Source organism: Penaeus vannamei, chromosome 9 (genome assembly GCF_042767895.1).
Source record: "Penaeus vannamei isolate JL-2024 chromosome 9, ASM4276789v1, whole genome shotgun sequence".
NCBI classification, from domain to species: domain Eukaryota; kingdom Metazoa; phylum Arthropoda; class Malacostraca; order Decapoda; family Penaeidae; genus Penaeus; species Penaeus vannamei.
Genome location: NC_091557.1, coordinates 4578342 through 4585841, shown reverse-complemented (window position 1 = coordinate 4585841; position 7500 = coordinate 4578342).

The following is a 7500-nucleotide window of genomic DNA, read 5'->3' as shown; positions in this document are numbered from 1 at the left end:
TCCGGGTCGGGCGAAATGCGAACCTATGTACCCCGCGCGTAAGGTCGAATCTCCCGAGGCCTCACGACCTCTCGCCATCCCGCTCCAGCACGGCGACAGATGGGGCGAGTGTGTGCTTGTCTGAAACACAAGCCAGCAAAGCACAATGACTACAGACGTAGATGTAATCATGGGGCCAACCTCCCCCCCTCCCCCTCCCGCCACCTCTTCTCCTCTCCTCCCCCCTCCCCATCCCCCTCATGCACGCCCCCCTCCCCCCCACTCCCTCATAGGTGCAGAAATGTCATGCTGTCATACCGGCGGGGAAAGGGAGATGGCTGTCCCACGCGAACCTCTCCCTCCCTCCCCTCTCCCCCTCCACCTCCCTCCCTCCCTCCCTCCCCTCCTCCCTCCATCTCCTCCTCTCCCTCCCTCTCCCCCTCCACCTCCTCTCCCTCCCTCCCTCCCACCCTCCCTCCTCCCCCTCCACCTCCTCCCTCCCTTCCCTCCCCTCAACCATCTTAGCATCACACCTCAGGTACACCCACCTGTGTTATCCCGCGAGAGGGACTCCGACGACTTCAGCTCCGGCGATTGTGTTCCCTCCCAGGAGTGGTTAGGGAGCCCTGTTGTCGGAGTGAGGGAGAGAGGGAGAAAAGGGTTGTAGGGGTTGTGGTTGCGGCGGAGGAATGCAGCGGGGGTCGGGGTTCCGGTTGTGGAGAGGGAAGGGGGTTGTAGGTGAGGAGAAAGAGGAAGGAGAGGAGAGGATATTGAGATAGATAAATAAGTAAATGAATAAACGAATATATAAGTATATATATATATATATATATATATATATATATATATACATACATATATATATACATATATATATATATATATATATATATATATATATATATATATATATATATATATATATATATATAAATATATATATATAAATAAATAAATGTGTGTGTGTGTGTGTGTGTGTGTGTGTGTGTGTGTGTGTGTGTGTGTGTGTGTGTGTGTGTGTGTACATATGCTCATATATATATATATATATATATATATATATATATATATATATATATATATATATATATATATATATATATATATATATATTCATATATATATGTATGTGTATGTATGTATGTATACACACACTCACACACACACACACGCACGCACAGAAGGCGATCGAATGACAATTGATAACAACAGACGCGCCAAAAGTAGTTGTAGTTGGCGTGTCTCCGCCAAAGCCAATCGGGACTCGAGCGGAAAACAGAAACGGTAAACAGAAATACGCAAAAAGCCCCCCCCCCTACCCCCCCCGGCCCCTCCCCCCCCCCGTCAAAGGGTTGATAGGGTGGGAGGGGCCGAAAGGTAATTGAGAAGGCATCCGATAAAGGTAATAAGGAAGCAACAAGCGATGATAATGGTAGTGGAGGTGTTGATAATGGAGGGAGAGAGAGACAGGAGATAATAGAGACGGGGAGAAAGAGGTGTTCGAAATGACAGAGAAGAGACAGCCGATAATAGTAAGAAAAAAAATAGAAAGAGTAATAAGAAGGTATATGTAATAACAATAATATAGACGAAGGTAGACGTAGAATGAAGTGGATGGTGAAAGTAGAGACAGTGAAGATGGAGATAAAGATAGTGTTAGGGAAAATGAGGATGATGGTGATGGTGAAGATGGTGATAAAGATGATAGTGATGATGAAAGTGAGGATATAAATGATAGTGAAAATGGTAAAGATGATAATTAAGATTATAGTGATAGTGAAGATGAAAATACAAATGATAATGATATAAATTAAAGTGATGGTGAAGATAATGATAGTGATAGTGATAGTGAAAAGGAGGACATAGATGATAGTGCTGAAGATGATGGTAGAAATGATAGTAAATATGGTGAACATGATAGAAATGATAGTAAAGATGGTGAAGATGACGATAGAGAGAGATGATAGTGGAGGTGAAGATGAGAATGGAGATAATGGTGGTAACGAAGATGGTGATAGAGATATTAGCGATAGTGAAGATGATGATAAAGACGATAGTGAAGAAAATGATAAAGATAGTGATACTGAAGATAGCGAGTAACTGAAAGAGGAGAAAGGGGTGAAAGAAAAGAAAGAAGTGGGCAAGAAAACAACAAAAAAGGAATAAAACAGGAGTAACATGTATATCAAAGAATATTAGAAATAGAGAATTGCAGAATAATAATAATAAAAAAAGGGAGAACACAAACATTCCAAATAAGAACAAGAGAGCAAAGAAGAAAAACAAAGAAGAACGAAAAGAAGAATAGGAGAAAGAGGATGAATGGGTGAAAGGGAATAAGAAGGAATAGAAGAAGGAGAGGGATATAGGGGGCGGGGGGGTGGAGGGGGAGGGGGAGAGTGAAGGGGAACAGGGTATGTCAGGGGCAGGGCGAAGCGGGGGTGGGGGTGGGGGGTGAGGGGGTACGGGAAGGAAAGAGAAGACAAAAAGCAGGGGAGGAAGGGGGAGCGAAGAGAGGAATGGAGATGGGGAGGAAAGGAAGGGGAAGAAGAGAAGGAAAGAGAGAGAGATGGAGGGGAGGAAGAGAAGTAAAAGAGAAGGATGGAGTAGGAGGAGGATAAAGGGGGAGACAAGGAGGAGAGAAGAGAGAAGTAAAGAGAGGGATAGTGAGAAAGGGGGAAGAAAAAGAAGCAGGAAAGGAAGAGGGATGGGGGAGGAGAGAGGAAGAGAAGAATAAGGAAGGAAAAGAGAAGTAAATAGAAGAAAGAGGGGGAGAAGAAAGAGAAGACACGAGAGGCAGGGGAAGAAGAGAAGGATAGGGAAAGAGAAAGAGGAAGAAGATTAAATAGAGAAAAGAAAGGGAGAAAAAAGAAAGACAGGAGAGGTAAGGGAGGAAGAGATATCACAGAGAGGGATAGAAGAGGGAGGGAGGGAGGGAGATAAGAAGCAAGGGAGAAAGAGGAGGAGAGGGGGTGAGGAGGAGAGGAGGAGGGGGGAAGGAAGGGGAGACAAGGACACGGAGGAGAACAGGCTGGCTCGGAGGTGAAGGCAGTCCACTGTCCGGAGATCCTTCTAAGAAAACTCAAGAATCCATCTTTAACTGTTTTCTTTCTTCTTCCTTTTCCTTCGTTTTGCTTTCTCGTTTAATCCTCTTGATTTTTTTCCTTTCTTTGTCTAAGATCCGATCTGGGGGGTTTGGAAGGAGGATGAAAGTGAGGAAAGTGAGGGAAGTGAGGGAAGAGGAGGAGAATGATGAGGATGGAGATGAAGGAGGAAGGAAGGTAAGGAAGTTAATAAGGATGGGGAAGAAAGGAAGATGAGGAAGACGAGGATAAGGGTGAGTATGAGGAAGAGAAAGAGAGGGAGATGTGGAGGACGAGGATGAGGATGAGAAAGAGGGAGAGGGAGAAAGAGGGAGATGAGGAGGACGAGGATAAGGGTGAGTATGAGGATGAGAAAGGACGAAAGGAGAAGGTCGAGGATAATGACGAGTATAAAGAGAAAATGATGGAGATAAGGAGGACGAAGATCAAAATAAATATAAACCAGAGAAAGCCAGACGAAATGTAAAAAAAATAAAGGAACTACGATAAAAGGTAGACGAAGAGGAATAAGAAAGAGAGAGAGAGAAAAAGGGGGAAGGAGCACGTCACACTTCACACTAGCACACTGTCCCATCTCACACTAGACGTCCAGCAGCTTCCCTTCCCCTCCTCCTGCGCCGAGTAAGACGTCTGTTGTCTAGACGCTGTAATAAACTGCCGCGCCTTTCGTCTATAATATCCTTCGATGATGAAATGCGTGTCATAGACTCCCCCGGCACGCTGAGTGGGTCGTGTGGGTGGGTTGGGGTGGAGTGGTGGGTGGGTTGGGGTGGAGTGGTGGGTGGGTTGGGGTGATATGGAGTGGGGTAGGGGTGTAGGGGGGTGGTAGAGGGTGGGAGGGGTCTCGTAGGGGTGGGGAGGGGTTCGTAAGAGCGGGGGTGGGAGGGGGAGAAGAGTGGGAGAGGGTGGGTTGAGAGAGGTAGGGGAGGGGGAGGGGTGATGGGTGGGTTGGGAGGGGTTGGGGGGTGGGTGGGGGGAGGGTTCGTTAGGGGGTGGTGGGGGGGGGGAGGAAGAGGGTGGGGGGAGGGGAGGGGTTCGTAGGGTTGGGGGTGGGTAGAGGGTAAAAGTGGTTCTGGGGGGAGCTAGGGGTGAGGGGGTGGATAAGGTGGGTGGTGTGGAGGGTGCAGTAGAGGGTTGGTAGGGGTGGGTAGTGGGGTGGGGGCAGGTGAAGTTGGTAGGGTGGGTGGGGGTGGGGGGAAGAGGGCGGGTAAGGAGGGTGAGGGGGGATGGTGAGAGGTGTGTGGGGGGAGAGAGAGGGTGGGTAGGGGGGGAGAGAGAGGGAAGGTAAGAGGTGGGGGTGGGGGGAGGGAAGAGGGTGGAGGAGTGGAGGTGGCAGGGAAGGGTGGAAGGGTGCAGGGAGTAGATGGAGGGATGGAGGATGTGAGAGGGGTAGGGGGGCAGGAGGAGGTGAAGAGTGGGAGTCAGAGATTGTGGGGGTGGGGGGTGAAAGGGCAGAGGGAGCAGAGAGGGGGGGGCGAGTTCTGGTTTCCAGGTTCTTTGTACATCCTGCGGGGGGGGGGGGTGGAGTGGAGGGAAGGAGGGAGGGGAAGGAAGAAAGGGAGGAGGGGTGGAGGAGGGAGGGAGATCAAGAAGAGGAGATGGGGGGGGGGGAGTGATCATATTTTTCCATTGATTGGTTGGCTGTTTTTTATTGTTCGTTTTTATCTATTGTCATCATTTATCTTGAAATTCGGGGACGGATCTGATACTGTTATGGAGTTCCTCAAGGCGAGCAGTTTTCTCTCTTTATCTTTTATTTATCTATTTTTAACTTTTTTTTTTTTTTTTTGTAATAAAGAAAATTTCTAATTATCTTCACACACACGGATGTATACGTATGTATGTATACATTTATGTGTGTGTGTGTATGTGTATTTTCTTTTTTCCAGTTGCTACATTTTCTAAATTTCTTGTCATGATATGTATATATATTTTTTCTTATAATTACTACTAATTTTCACACGAAATAAAAATCATGTACTCTAAAGAGTCGACGAAATGTTCCATGTTCTTCTGTTCTTCACTCGGGTTGCTTATACTCTAGGTGCGAGAAGTAGTGATTCTTGTCATGTTTTAATGAGAAAAAATATGTGCCAGTCATTGAGCCATCTGGTCCACTATGACTCTCTTTTTTCTTTAATGATTCCTAAAGTTTCTTTTGTTTGTTCTTATATTATCGTTGTTAGTTGTGATCTAACAATGGGACGTATTATTTATTTATTTTTGTTGTTGTTATGATTCTTTCTTCCATTTTTTTTTTTTTGGCTTAGATACTCCCTTTCATAGATTTTATTGTCACTCTTATTTTGTTTGTTGTTTAATGCATAGTCTCCCTTGTTTAGACTCTTGTTTGAGTCCAAAATCTCCCTTTGTGTTGCTTTGTCTTTGTTGACGTGGGGTTCCTTGGCTTACGGCGAGCCCCTCCGCCATAGACCAGTTCCTTATCCGATTCAATTGCTTCTATAAATCATCCTTATCACGGGCTCCCCTCTCCTTCGACCGTGCCACAGCGTCTTGCAGGATCCTGTCTCCCCCCCCCCCGTCCCTCCCTCCCCCCCTAACACCTCCTTCAGGCTACGGTCCGCAACCCATCCTGCTTTGGCTCACATGTATTCAAATTTCATTCGTCACTTACTTGGGGAACAAAGCGTTTTAAGCAGGAAATTACGGACACTGGAAGCACCTCCTGGCCTGGTGTCCGTTCTCTCACCAGGTTGGGTACGTTATTCACTGAGTACCCATGAGTAAATGGGTACATGGAAGGGGTGTCTTTGCACGCGTGAGGCAGCTGTGAGGTTTATGAGTGATTCACGGAGCGCTAATGAGCAAATGAGTACGTCTGGATGTGTGTGGTCTCCAGAGGGGGAAAGAAATTAAGAGTTCAGAAAACACTAGAGATCTGAAATTCTGGTTGGTATTCGAAAAGGATGTTTTTTCTCACTGATTCATTACAATTCATTATTTGCCGTTCAGGTTTAGAAGTGACGAACAACCTTCATCCAGAGGTTCATAACGAACGCAAACGGAACAACAAATCTGGGTAATTATATATTTGTGCTATCATTATTTCTTTCTGATCATTATCACAATCATTGTCTTATTATTGTTATCATTGCTGTTATTATTATTATTATCATCATTATCATTTTCATTATCATCATCATCATCATCATCATCATCATCATCATCATCATCAATCATCATCATCATCATCATCATAATCATTGCTATTATCACTACTATTACTTTTTATTTTAGAGATTCCGAAGCCCGTCTTTCAATACCTGTATCAGTTTCAGCAAAATGAAATATCCAATCCGAAGAAGAGTATCCTAGATCCTTCTTTACGCGTGTAATAAGGATTCCCAATCAACTCCTAATCCCTCCTATGGCCAAGAGGTCCATCCTGTTGGTCGCTGAGGGGAAACTATTTCAAAGTCAGGTGCGTCTATTTTAACCCAGACTATTGTATTTTCGTTTTTCGTTTTTTTACGTTTCGTTAAGCGTTTTATTTTTTCAGTTTATTTATTATTTCGTTTTTCGCTTTGTACGTTTCGTTCAGCGTTTTTTTTTTTTTTTAGTTTATTTATAATTTCGTCTGATGATTTTTTGTTATTGTTGGTGGTCAGATTCATTCGTTATCTGTTTATTTATTTTATCTTGTGGAAGATGATGAATATTATTTTTTTGTGTGTGTGTGGAAAAATGAGTTTTATTTGCGTTTTTATTTTTATTTCTTTATTTATATATATATTTTTTTACTTATGTCCTCTTCTAGCTCCTCTTCTTACCTAGGGATTTTGTCTTTCTTTTTTCTCTCTGCATATTATCATCTTTATTTTCTATTACCATTATACGATATAACAATAATGTCAATAATAAAGGCAACAGCAACAACAACAACAACAACAATGATAATACTAATTGCAATAATGATAATGATAATGGTAATAATAATGTTATAATAATATCAATAATAATAATATTAATAATATAAATGATAGAAATACTAATAATAGCAATAACAATGATGACGATGATAACAGTAAATATAATAATCATGATGATTTTCATTTCATTATCATTACTATTTTTATCATTATTATCATTGTCATCATCATTGTTATTGTTTATCATTATCATCATTCTTTTTACTACTGCTTTATTACAATCATTATTATTATTATTTTCAGTACTATTGTCATTATTAGAATTACCATTAATATTATTATCATTACTATTACTTTCATTATAATTGTTGTTCTTGTTTTCATCATCATTATTGTTGTTAGAACTATCATTGTCATAACAGTCATCTCATATGCATCTTTATCATCACCATTATCTTTCCTATTTTTCTTTTTTCTATTATGTATTTCTTTATATATTGTGGATCTTGGAAGCACTGTCACTATGT